Source organism: Phymastichus coffea, unplaced genomic scaffold (genome assembly GCF_024137745.1).
Source record: "Phymastichus coffea isolate CEN01 unplaced genomic scaffold, Cenicafe_Pcof_1.1 PCOF00065, whole genome shotgun sequence".
In the NCBI taxonomy this organism is placed as follows: Eukaryota; Metazoa; Arthropoda; class Insecta; order Hymenoptera; family Eulophidae; genus Phymastichus; species Phymastichus coffea.
Genome location: NW_026706876.1, coordinates 1113091 through 1127102, shown reverse-complemented (window position 1 = coordinate 1127102; position 14012 = coordinate 1113091). Strand labels below are relative to the sequence as shown.

The 14012-nt window shown below is 43.8% G+C and overlaps 1 protein-coding gene across 5 annotated transcripts in view; it reads left to right on the top strand.

Annotated features, from left to right (window-relative positions):
* The window catches only part of LOC131667345 (homeobox protein prospero-like), a 98470-nt gene that overhangs the window by 26251 nt on the left and 58207 nt on the right, over positions 1-14012 (top strand). For all 5 annotated transcript variants that reach the window (XM_058940686.1, XM_058940685.1, XM_058940688.1 and 2 more), the window contains exon 3: positions 3157-3196. The gene's annotated coding sequence lies outside the window, so the exon portion shown is untranslated. The remainder of the gene's footprint in view (positions 1-3156; positions 3197-14012) is intronic.

The following is a 14012-nucleotide window of genomic DNA, read 5'->3' as shown; positions in this document are numbered from 1 at the left end:
GCGTTCTCGCTGTCTTTGTTTCTCCCCCGCGCGCTCGCACCGCGATGCGCGATGAGAGAGAGAGAGAGAGAGAGAGAGAGAGAGAGAGAGAGAGAGAGAGAGAGAGAGACCCCCCTCGATCCGTTCCATACTTATCATGTAGACTGTTGGTGCGGTTTTCTCTTTATTGCGTTTTCTTTCATTGTTACACGGGACACACTTAGTTCTTCTCGGGCGAAGAAGTCGGTTTCAATGGAGACCTCGTGCGTACGGTATTGTTAGCATGCAATTGCGACAATGAGTTTGTACAATACTGAAGGATTGTCTAAGGGTACGAAAGATGTATTGATTTCAATTATTTTTCAAACTGGAAATTTGATTGAAGCTGACCTGACTTCTTTCTTCAATTTGGACTTCTGATTCGATTCGAAAATTTCAATGTTATTTTTGAATGACATCATATAATTATCAATTCGACCCCTAACGTTATTTAGAGGAGATAAGCATTGATGTGAATTGTGTCTACCTTTTTTATCGACGTCAAAACCCTTAAAAATAATCTTGCACGCATGATGACGATATTATGCCAGAACGCTCTTGGAAAATAAACAACCTAGCGTGTATATATGTTCTAATAAAATCACTTCCCACCCCATCACGCCTACAAAGCTTACAGTCCCCATCCTAAAGATCGAACGTAGTGCATGCGTCTTCGTGGGAAATAGATGCGTGCAGGTTTCCCCTATCTCGCTCGCGTGGGAGGAGAAGCAGTGACCAAACCTTTATCAATGTGCGCGTTTTTGACGTGCGCATACACACACACACACACAAACGTACACGGGCAATAGCGCAGATTATTATCGCTTTACATAACACGATAAAGGGAGCCACTATCACTATCGATTTGTTGCCTCGCGACCCGCGACTTATCGTCCACGTAGCTTTTACACGATATTCCAGGTGTGCATTTGTGTATTTGTTTGATCTACTAGAAAAACAACAAATGTTAATTGAAAACTTTTAGCAGTACGTCTAATCAACGTTGATTAAACAATAACATTGAGCTAACCGAGAGCGAGAAAAAAAATACAAAAACTCGGAGGCGTTGGCAAACGAAATGGACTTTTAATAACTGCATGGGCAATGTTGACGCAACGAAAACTAGACAGAGTACCCGTTCACTGCGCACGCGCAATTCATTGCGTGTAATGTATAAGAGAGAGAGAGAGAGAGAGAGAGAGAGAGAGAGAGAGAGAGAGAGAGAGAGAGAGAAAGGAAGAGGTCGGACCCGTGTTTACGCAAAATTACCGAGTGCTATCGTTGCGATTGTGCACTGGCTGCACATACATACACGCGGGGATATCGTTTGATACATGACCCGTAGTCGTAGCACAATCATATTTTGTAGCCGCGGTATGCTCTTTTATGATTAGAAGTTTCTATTTAGTTGGGCAATGCCGTTTTCCCCGCGATTTTTATTAGCTTTGAGATCGAAATGAAATGATGAATTGGAAGAGTAGCTATATACGCGGTGGGTTTTTTGATGAAATCGGCGCTGTTTGTGAATTGTAATCACATGTCATAACGCGGAACGAACTAGCTAAACCTTTTTTTTCAATATTTGCAATTCCACAAAGTCAGAACATACATAAAACATTTTTGACATCGGCAATTTCGTCGGGGCAGCAAGCCACGCAGGCTAATGAAAGTACAGCGGGGAGCTCGCGAGCCATTAAAGGATTACGAATCGTCATTATTTCAGGTCGATTATCGGATTGACTAATAAAATGTGCGTACATTTAGCGTGGCACTGAAACGAGTGTCGCATATACGTACATCTCGCACGCATTGCCAGGATTATTACGATGTGCGACATCCGCGCACACGCGCGCGCGTTGCTCTTTCCCAGAAATTTCCTTGTGTTACGATCAAATTCTGCTTTATCATTCGCGGCATATAATCATTTGTGATTACAACGCAGCACAAGTACGCTGTGCGCGCTTATTTTTTAGATGCGTAGCAGTGTTTTGGTTTTACCAGGACAGCGATCAATCGTAATTTCAAAGTGCGCCGCGAGCATAAATGGGTATCGCGCGCGTATTTTCCACTACTTCGGATGAACGTTGTTGATTTTTTTTACAATCGATACTAGCCGTAAAAACAGAATAGCCATTAAAACTTGGGAAAATTTGCAGCGGCGAGAGAGACCAGGTAGTTTTGTTGCTGTAACAGCAGAGTTAAGCAAACATCGAATGTATACAGTAAGTTGCATTTTGGCCGTGACTGCCAAGTCAAGAAGAGAGATATACAGAGATAGAGAGAAGTAAGAGGGAGGAAGACGGTTGCACATAGCTAATACATCACAAACTTGGAGACAAAGAGAGGAAAGCCCTGGGCTTTCGAAAGCCCTACTCCGTGTAGAATCCGCCCGAAACTTTACCTATTTGTTAAGTCTCCAAAACTGCCTCGGAGATACTGCACTCCGAGATTTGGCTGTACGCGACTGTATCGCGCGCGCCAATCGAGGACAATGCGACGACTCCAAGGCGTCGCAAAGTTGCACGACGGTTGCTTGCTACTGCTACTGCTACTGCTGGCCCCTTTTGCCCAGGCTTTTGCGGACGGTGTTCGTTTGAATATTAGCCAAATTGTTAGCCAACTAGATTAATGAGCGTCGAGCTTTTTAAATCAATCATAATCCCTTGAACAGTCGTTTCAGCTGACCATTTTTGCCAGATAATAGACTTTTGAACGTTTGCCATTCGAACGGTAAAACCCGCGTTGGCGAAACTTTTGAATATCTCCCTTTTCCGCGCGCGCCTGGGGTACGTATACGTATGTGCGACGTGTTGTGCTTCGCGAGGTAATTGGAGTGACTTGGGCACACACGCATCCCGCGCTACGCGCCCGGCACATCTTCGTGACGTGTGAAAAAATAAGGATACCGGTGGGATGCGGAGAGTTTCATTCCCCGACGACAATATCGCCTTGGGCGACTGCTAGTGATGCAAATTTTGCGCACTCCCTATTCCAATCCGTTGCTCTTATACGCGCCCATACGCACACATCGATCACTGTGTTTCTCGAATTCGTATACGTGTTATTCTCTGTCTTTTGTCTCTTACTTTTACCTTGTCGCTCTACAGATCTACAAATATTTTTTGTTCTCTGTTTCAGAAACTTACATCTCGAACCGTCAGCCACGACTGCCCAGATTGTAAGTACGATAGAGAAAATATAACAGTACACTCGCTCACTTACACACACACACAATAGTTTTTCACTTAGCGTCACGCAAAAACGTCGATGTTCAGCTGTACAAGAATCCACAGCAGCGAGAACACATTCTAAAAGGAACACATCGAGCATTGAATAAAACGCGACTTTTCTCTCGTCGTCGACGTCGACGGAGTATCCGCGAAAGGGCATTAGCGCGCACTACCTACGACAATACCGACGACGACGACGACGACGACGACGACGACGACGACGACGACGGCATACATTTATCCCTCGTGCAAAAAGAAAGTAAAGCTTGCGGGTTAGCAAAAAAAGCAACAACAAAATACGGAAAAATACGGAAAGGAAATGCGCGACGTATTTTTTTGAAAAGAAAAAATGGCAAAGAATAGAATGGCGCCTGTATAAGCAAAAAGACTCGAAGAAGCGAAAGGAAAAAAGCAGAAAGAAAGGAGTAACATTGAAAAGGAAATCGAAGCATGCGCTATAACATCGCGAGAGCATACGATGCACAATGCACTCAGTCGTAGCTCTAAGGTACATAATCATCATTCCTTCCCTAATAAAAGTCTCACTGTCAGTCGCGAGCTCGCGCGCGTGATTTCACAAAAGCTGCACACCCTTTCCGCCGATATCCCTCCGTACACGTATACTCCTTCGTTGCACCAGTGCTGCTCACTCTCTAACCGCGCCGCAGAGCCGCCTGCAGCTAAACTGCATACAAGCGCGGATATATAAGACAAAGAGGAGCCGAGAATTACAAGGGATACGGGTCAGAAATGCTTGGCGATGCACCATCTGGAATTGCACTTTTTTTAATTTCCAAGCCCGCCAATGCGCGGTGTGTGCGTACGTCTGTGTGCTGACACTACGTCTGCGTATGCGCAATGCACGTCGAAGGTCGACGCTTACTTGATTCTTCTCTTTCGCTCCGCTCTTCCTTTCCCTTTTTTAGCCCGTGCCATGCGCTTTCGCTATAGACTCGATGATTTGACTGGCAGTTGCGCCACCCGCCCGTTTGTCAGTCTGCCTTTCGAACATCGCGTCCAATACCAGATCACTCTCACTCACTTTACGTGCGCTATGTAAACTTGTCACTATTTTTATTGCAAAATCAAAAAATTTATTGGATTTCCATCGAGACATAACGATTTGATTGAGTTATGACACCCCATAGAATTTGGTAGATGTAATAAGGCGAAAACGTATGAATTAGAAAAAAATACCTACAAGCGCCTAATAATCCAATTAATCTAGCGTCTCTCACATAATCGCTCATGAAAAGAAAGGCCCGACGATCCATAAAGTCAGTCACGTCGTACACCCTCGAATTAGACCACGTCCGATCACACACAATATACGAGTAAAGCAAATCGTCTCAGCGGGAAAAAGAAGCAAACAGTGAGCCAGAGAAAAAGGGAAGTTTGAAAGGAACTCCGAGGAGACTATAAAAGCCAAGCCAATATTTTCTTGGAGCACACGCGACAAGCGCGCGATTCCTCGCATTAAAAACACGCATACACATCCCTCGCATTAGATAGCTATATGTAGCGTTCTAGCGTATCGTATATCCCATGAAAGAAAAGGTAGCAAGGGCGTGGGCTGTTTAAAGGGCCCTTCTTACGAGGTGTTTGTTAAAAGGAAAAGAAACCAGATGGTCGAGGTAGTGGGCTCCAGTAATAAGGTCTCGAGATGCTCGCTCGCTCGCTTTTTTCTCGCGGCATATGCGCACCAACGGGATTCTTCTAATCCAGGCGCGACCGGATATCGACAAGAGTGATCGGAACAAAATGCATCGTTAAGGAAACAGAAGAGACTCCTCTGTGTGGAGCACCGTGTGTTTTTTGTTGCGGCACGCGCGCGCACACGCGTCCCCGAAACGCGTTCTCGAAACGCGTCCCCGAAACGCGTCCCCGAAACGCGTCCCCGAAACGCGTCCCCGAAACGCGGCGCTCGGCATATGGGATTCTTCTTATAAATTGGCAGAGGGACTTCCTTCGTATGCTATGCCAACCTTTCGTCCATCTAACTATGAATTAATGCTTAGTAAGCTAAGCTAATCAAGCTTTCGAAATTTTTTACTTTCAAATTGTACTTGTAAATCTACAATCGCGTTCATTTTTTCAATGTTTGATGATGACTTTTTCAATTTTCCCAATTAAACCACAAGATATCCGTACTCAAATCGTGAACACCCAACATCTAAAGGAACAAGATTCAAAGCACAAAAGCAACGATCTACAGTCAGTTCACCGTAAAACTTTTCAACCAAACAACAAACCTCCCCGTCTTACCTCCGGCCCATTACATAATAAAGGTACAGTAGCACAATGTAAATACCCAGCTTATTGTCGACTTATCCACGCTCCGATCTGCGATTTCAAGAGAGAAAAAGAAAAAAGAGCCGTCCTGTGCTTGTGCTCGCGCCTTAGGTTAAAAGTCAATTTCACTTTCGGTCGTCACTTTACCACAAAAGAAAGTCGAGGATTGAATAGACAACAATGGGTATCTCTCGATACACATCCAACCGCCCCCGCCGGAAATTTCCAGCAGCGATGGCGTCTTTTCGAGAAAAAGGCGACAAATTGATCGGTCTTTAAGGAGCATTTAACGCCTTGTAGCACATGTATATAACGACAACCACGTCTTCTCTCTCTCTCTCTCTCTCTCTCTCTCTCTCTCTCTCTCTCTCTCATTGCCTTGAGTAGGGACAATGCGGGCAAATAGATTTAGTTATTGCTCGCTTACTCTCTCTGGGAATTGGTTTTGTTATACCAGGAAAATCCACTGACGCCAAGTTTTTCTATAACGAGAGATAGCTGGAAAAAGCTACACAGTATCATGTTCTATATATTCGCGTTTGCTTCTTTATTCTATTTTTGGAATGCGAATCGCGCGCATGTTCACAGAAATGACAACGTGCATGCAAATAATATATTTTATTTTTGACGAGTCAATGTTAACTGACGACCACGATGACAGACGACACAAAACACACACGCATTTGTATGTATATATACATATAACGGACAAAGTCGATCGATGAACCATTCGTATCGATAATGAGGTTTCTAGTTCGTCATCTTTTTACCGTTGAACCATTTAAAATTGATACGTACCATTGATATGTACTTTATGGATCAAGATGAAGGAGTGTAGTCGTATAAAAAAAGGAATATCTATTTAATCGTATGAATGCAAGGTCTCAATTTTATTTTTCTGTATTTTTCTGTATTATTAAAAAAATGTATTGAATATTTATGATTGGAAGTAAGAAAAGCGCGAGCAAGATTTAATATTTTTTGGTTCGATAGTAATTGAATTTTTCTATTACAATATTATAATTTCCAAAAGTCATACAAATACGGATACGGCTATCAGTCAAATCTAAATATCTCAAATTTCGAAGCAGTAAAAAATTCACGCTTAGAAAAGGCAAATCCAACACGACGAAATCAACAGATGCATAATATAAGAAAATAAAAGAATGCAATACGAATCGCGTTTACAAAGAGCGAAAAGAGTGCAAAGCCAAAAATCATTGAGCGATACACACATACATAGAGAGAGAGAGAGAGGAAAGAGAAAGATAAAAGAGAAGAATACGCGAGCGCATTCACCGGTGGAAGAAGAGCCACTGTTGTACTATACATAGTCGCCGAGGGGGTGAAGCGTGCACAAAAAGAAATAAAAGATTACAGAGTTATATAGGCGGAGAGACCCTCGATAGTTTATCCTCTAATGGCTAAAAGTAGTACGGCGGGCTACCTGAGCAGTAGCAGTTCAGCAGCAGCTGCTGCCAAGTACGTACAAGCGCATGTGTGCACTTTTATCTTCAGCTCTGCTGGGGGGAGGGTGAAGGTTCGCCAGGTATTTCTCTTCGCAACGTCACGCTTCAGAGGGGGCCCATCTGCTTCCTACCCTTATATCCTATACGTACGGGCGCGCTACTGTACGTGCATCGTTAAGTGTGCGTGTGTGACGTCAGGTGTGACGACGACCAAGATACTGTTTTAAGGGCGTATGGCGTGTATATATACCCTCCTTCGTACTCAATGTGCTCTGTCTTTTTAGCTTCCTGCCTTCATAACCCACTAGTTTACACTGTTGCCGAATTTACTCCTTTTTTTTTAGTTATTTTATAAAATAGCTATTCAGTCCTATCGGATAATCATTTTCGAACAATAACTCAACAAAAGTTAAAGATGCATAGTTTCGATCACGTGTCCGTGAACTAAAAAATCCACTTAGAAAATTTAAAAGAAAAGAAACGTCGATTTGTGAAAAAGTAAAAAACAAAAACGAATGCACTAAAGATTTTTCCTTATCAAACCTGATTACTTGAAAGCATACAATCTACAAACGACGTTCCCCTCTCGACTTGGCGTCAAACAACTTCAACTCGTTAATTATTCGCTCACAACATAATTGTTACCTTGCAAATTTCTTTCTATCTTAACTTACGAGTTGGAAAAAAAACAAGCGTCCATTTTAATTGGAAGTTGTTTTACCTCAGTCTCTCTCTCTCTCTTTCTTTCTTTCTCTTCTGTGGTCGAAATGCAAAGAAAAAAGAAAAGAGACGAATGAGTATGAAAAACAAGAACGTCAAGTCGTCGTTGGGGGGCGGCGACGGTGGTGGCAAGTGCGAGACATTAAAGAATGGCAACGCTGGGGCCACTCGACATTCCGTTGTGTCCTCGCAGCGTCGATTGCGTGCGCTGTACTCGCGCGGAAGTAGGGATAATTGCCGGCGCGCACACCGAGTTCCTGAGCTCTACGCTGCCGCGCCGGTTAGAGAATTACGTAAGGGCCAAAGGTATATATGTACTCCCCCGTACGTACACGTATGCTCATTTCTCGAGTAGAAGTGGCAGATAGATAGGAGAAAGAAAAAAGAATGAGTGGAAGAGGGAGAGAGAGTATGTACATGGTAACGACCGTTAGAAATTTCGTTCGTATTCAAGTGGTTCTTCTCTCGCGCGTCTTATTCTTCTCTCGCTCTCGTTTTTCCGACCACTTATCGTACATTGCAACATAGTATGGAAATTTTAAGGTGCACTGAAAGAGCAGAAACATCTTGCAACTCGGCGTAATTTGTGGGTTTGTTCAAATGTATTTTTTGTAATTACGCGAACTCGAATTATTTTTGCGCTTTAAGCATCGCAGCCAAACTAATAATTATCGGTTCATAGAACAAAAATTGTCTCGTATATACACGAAGCGTCGCCGACTCGTGATAGTAGGAGCAATAGATTACGAGGCTAGCCAGATTGCTTCTATTCTGGTAGGCGTTTATCCTATCAGGAGCAAGACCGTTAAATTGCTCTTTATCGCTGCGGGGCGGCATCTGAAGATACCGGCACATGATGCGCTGCAGCTACTCTCGCACGCGCATATATAATGTCCCCTGCGCTCTTGTCTCTCTCTCTCTCTCTCTCTCGCGCTCTTGCGTCGTCCGCACTTATGTCATTCTCGTTGGCAAGGACGCGCGCAATTACTCTCGGAATCTCTGCGCGTACACGTTCTTCAGAAATAAATCATTTAGTGCGCTTCTTTTTTCATATGCGCGCGTCATTATAACATTTTTTTTTGGTACGACGAGCTAATTTTTACTTGGACAATTTTCAACGAGTGCACCTCCTTTTTTTACTTAATGTGGATAATTTGGAAAGAACGAGAGCTTGATTATTCAATTCCTTCCTTTGATTTTAATTATTCCCTTTTGCAGGATGAGTAATAAGGGAATCTTATTTTCCATTCGGGAAGCGAAATGAGAAAAATTAACGTGACAAAAAATTGTTCAAGCGTGCAGAGTAGATGAGTTACGTAAGATTTTCACTTAGGATTGAAGTCCTGTTCAATAAAAAGAAATTAATATGGATTCCAAATTGAGAATGAAAACTATTTATTCGCCTGACGATTTAACGAACCGTTGACGTACTGACATACTGAAATTCAATCTATAACACTGCAAAAAGCTTACACATGATAATCTTGCTTCGAATCCCGTATCATAACATACGCGCGTCTAAGACCCGCGTGCATACAGTAGTAGCTGATTTTACCGCTACTTTTTCTGTCCGAGGGGGGGAAAAGTGGGCTTATGCCCATGTGCGCTATGCTCGGTATCTGCACATAGAGAAACGTCACGAAGTGAGTGAGAGAGAAACATCTGCCAGACGGGCCCCCCGCTCGAGACGAAGGGTCCTTTTGAGACAAAGAAAAAGTACGTATATGACGCGCAGCTGCGTACGCGTGCCACGCTTCTGACGTATGGCTCCCCCCTACTTCTCTACACCTATATGCACGGCTAAGGTGAGCTTGCCATACGTATACACACACTTACCCCCTGACTTGTCTCTCTCCTCTCTCTTCGGCGCCCTACGCTTCCCCTTCTGCGACATTGAAAATCGCAGATTTATCGTGCATGCGTGCCCGTGCATCGGTCCGCAAGGTCGAGCTGTCTCTCTGAAAGGGGAGCCTAAGGAAAGCTGAGTTTTCCCGCTCAACCATCATTTCCCGCTCGCATGTTCAACTTATACCGACGCTCGTACTGCTGACTGTTTAGCGCTTTATACGGATTATTTATTGGTTAGTCAAGTCTTTTTATTTTCTTTTTTCTCGAAGACTGCCTTTTATTGCCAACGAATGCATGAGTTTTGGCGCCAAAATAGGTTCAACAATTTTTCGAGCCATATTAGCAAAGATAGTTATCGCGTCCCTGAAGCTGTGTGCACGTTAATGGCTCTTCCTTATGAATTCGCGAAATCAATCAGTAATTTTGCAGCGCCCCGAAAGCGTACAATCAAGCCGCATAATCGTTCCCTTGGCGTATACCAATTCATGCCCCAACGGTAGCAGAGTAGCATAACACAAGCGCCCGAGTGGGCGCTCTTTCACATATGAGCGCTTCGCGGAGTAAGGCGCGCGCCCGCGAGGACGTAAAAACAAACATCGCCGAGCGTATACACACGTATATGTATACATACGTATACCGCAGTAGGTAGCGTAGCGTCATACGCTTTTAGCTGGGTGCCTTTGATCATCGCTCGACAATAGCCCCGGCAAGTGGCCCGAGTTGCCGCGAAAATTGGCCTCACTTGCGCGCTCAACATCGCGGAAAACTTAATTCGCCGCGGTCATCCTGACGCTCAGCGATGATAGTTTTTATCTTTTTGCTCCCTTATTTCAATAACGCGTAGCTATTGTTTCATTTTTTGCGCTACCAACGTTTACTCGATTAACCCCGCGGGAAAATGATTTTTTCGTCGTTTGTTGCTGCTGTTGTTACCGCGCCTGTATGCCGAGCAATGATTTGGAACAATACTGATCAAGAGTGAGTCATATAAATGCTCGCTTTTGTTTCTTTTTACTTTTCTGACAACAAAACTGAGAATCAAATTACGGTATGATTGAATCTACGTCAAATTCTAAACGACTTTTTTGGGTTGGCAAAAAATTATGTTGCGGTCTGTGATACTGTATAATGTTTTAAAAAATGTTTCGTCGATAAATTTGTGCAGACGTTGGCTCTCCTATCCGCGTTCTACTCTTCGCAACCCTATTAGCACGGCGGATAGTTGTACCCTGAAAGAAACTAAAGCCCATATCCTCAAAGCTGAGCAGACCGTCGGACCACTCTCCTCGCCGGCGCACACGGGAGAGAAAGAGAGAGTGTAGAAAGGGAAGCGCGCGCCGAGGCAAAGCGCGCTAATCTTTCGAGTAGAGCTGCTAATGAAAGCGTGCTGGCGTGCTGCTGTGCTACTGGACCGTCTCTCTTTTCCGCGTTTACTTTCTTTCTCTCTCCTTGTCTTTTTTATTTTTCTCTCTGTGTAACTTGAGCCGGACCGTCATTTTTCTTGAGTACGATTAGCAAACTAACTTATGATTTCAGCTTTTTGTCTCTCGCTCGATTGCACTGCTTTCATCTGAGACGTGAATTTCCGTTAATTTTCAGTCCTTTTTATTTTGATAAACGGTTCGAGTTGTTGCATGCGTTTACCGAAAGTCTTTAAAAAAAAATTGTTATTTGCTTCGAGAGGGTTTACAGTCGAATTCGCAAAAAATTAAATTCGAAAATTCGGATGAAAAAATCGTATTATAAATCACACCAATCACGATACAATAACCTTCCGACTGCTTCTCCTCGCAGCATCTCGTAGCATCTCGCAGCACCCCGAAGCCACATTCCACATAGGAGGCAGGCATATGCAGGCCACACGCGTCGACATGTCGACATTTGAATAAGTTGCAGCAGCAGTGCTCGCGTGCGCGCAAAAACACCTCGTTTTTGCGCTCGCGTACGCACGCCGCGCCGGTTCGTATAATAGGGGCCACGGTGACTCGCTCCTTATTATTGCCCGATGGCCCTTCATTCCAGGCTCCCCGTGCAAGCTTTGCCATCGCATCTGCCACGCGACTCGCTCTCGCTACAACGTACACGCACCCCGAAGAAAATAGCTGTGCGCGTGCGAGCCCGCTTTCACCTATTTAAGCCGTGATCTGTCGAAGCCCTCTGGGCTAGATTTTTTTCTAACATTAGTCGTACAGGGCTAAAGCAATATGCTTCTCGATAATGCGATTGGCGTGGTGGAACAAATTATTGTGTTGAATTCTCGGTTGTTAAGTGATGCTATTTTCTCACAAATATTCTTCCAAAATCGAATAATCGAACAATCGTTAAAAAATCTGCCGACGAAAATAAAAACGTCACGAAGCCGATAATTAATGGAATAAACAGTAAGAGTAACAAACTCAATGCTTTACAGATGTGAAACAATGGGGGTTATTGACCTAATATGTCAATTTGCCGCCGATAAATCGATAATGCCATTATTCAAGTTGATATATTCATATTCTGTCGCGGCCGCTACATCAAAAGCGTTCGTGCTTTAATTCCATAAATCAGTAATCAGTTGTTTGTGCATTTTTGCTTGCGCAAATTATTCACTTTTAGTTTTTGGAGGATTTAATTAGCATCCGTCCCGGTAAGTTTATATAAATAAACATTTTTGGCATTTTCCATGGCGCTGTTTGGTGTCGTGCATTCAAAGATGAAAAGGATGCAATACACGAGTGCTCGCAAGAAGGAGCCTCTGAATATTAATCTCGATCGTTCCTTATGCATTCTCTTTTTGTGATCGATGACGGGGAAAGGGTGCAGCAGCAGCAGCAGCAGCAGCAGCAACAGCAACAGCAGCAGCCGTCATCGTTTTTCACGTCGTTTCCCTCAAAACCCTTAAGCGCGCGCGCACGTATACATTTTCGCTCCAGATTGACAAAGAAAACGGCGAAAGGATTTTTGGAGCATAAGGGTTGTGTATTCTTTGAGGTTCGATTTCTCTCTCTTTCTCGCTCTCTCTTCGACAGATGCATATTCAAAAGCGCATTATAGACGGACTCGAGCGTGACAAAAGGGTTGCTGCTGCTTCTCCTCGCTTTGCATCTTGTCTCACTACTACTCCACACCAACGCACATGGCTGCGGAAAAGGGGGCATTTTTCACTTTTCTTCCCAAATACAGATGTCCACGGTCTTCTCTCAAGTGTGCACGCATATATTTTCGATATGCTCTATTTTTTCGTCAGAGGGTTTTTCTGATCTAAGCCAATCCCAGCTGTCTCACTCGCTCGCCTTCCAAGATCGATCACCTGCGCGCGTTAGCTAGCCTCTCCAATTTCTTATGCTCGCGAAAAGCCTTCTTTCCTTCTTTTCTTATTTCTTCTCCTTCCTTTTTTTTGTTTGTTCCCCCTTTTTAATGGTTGCTGTCCTTCTTTTCCTTGTTTGTCTCCGAGATGCTTTTCTTAAGGTCGCATACATACATGAAAGGATGCGCGAGAGTGTTCGTGGGTTTTCCGATATTCAGATTTTCTCACGATATGTTGTATAGCTAGGAAGAAAGGGTGTTATCCAGATATATATTTGAATACGATCATTCATTTTTTAAATTGGACTGTTTCGCTTTTTAAGAGGATTCCAAGAAAAACGCATTCTTAAGATTTCTTTTCGTGGATCATTCGATATGAAATACTGTATCTTGACAATTGACATATTCATTAGCCACAGTACAACATATATTGACTGAAAATGCAAATGAATTGATTTGAAAACTAAAAAGCTTTACAAAAAATAAAAAAGTCTTATGCATACAAAAATTATTTAAAACTAAAACTGCTTAGTAGAAAAAAAGTAAAAAAATAATTTGGGCGTTCAACGTTCGATATATGCGCGGGTCAAAAAATGGCTGGTCAAGAGTTCAAAAACCGAGCGATAAAGTCCTTCCTTTGAACGGGCAAAGGCTGCGGCCATCTACCTGCGAGCGAGCGAGAGAGAGAGAAATTTTTAGCAACGCCCCGCGTGCCCTTTTTTCATCTCTCTCTCTCTCTCTCTCTCTCTCTCTCTTTCTCTCTCTCTAGCGTTTCCTACGCGTCACCGCGCGGCCGATCAATGAATTGAAGCGTCCGTTCGTCTCTCTCTCCCCTTTTTTGGTCAGTTCTCTCTCTCTCTCTCTCTCTCTCTCTCTCTCTCTTTCGTCCTCGTTCGACGCATGGCCCCTGCACAGCAGCCGCTTTCTCGTTCTACCCCACCACTTCAGAAGCATAGCGACTGATGCCGCTGCACTTTCTCGCTCTCGGACATTCGTCACGCTCTCTCTCTCTCTCTCTCTCTCTCTCGTTTATGTACAGCAAGAACGAACGGATTGAAGGTTCCCCTCGTTCTCCCTCTCTCTCTTTTTTCAATCCGCGATGCTTGTGTTTGAGTCTGCATGTGTGCGACAGATGTACAGATGCACA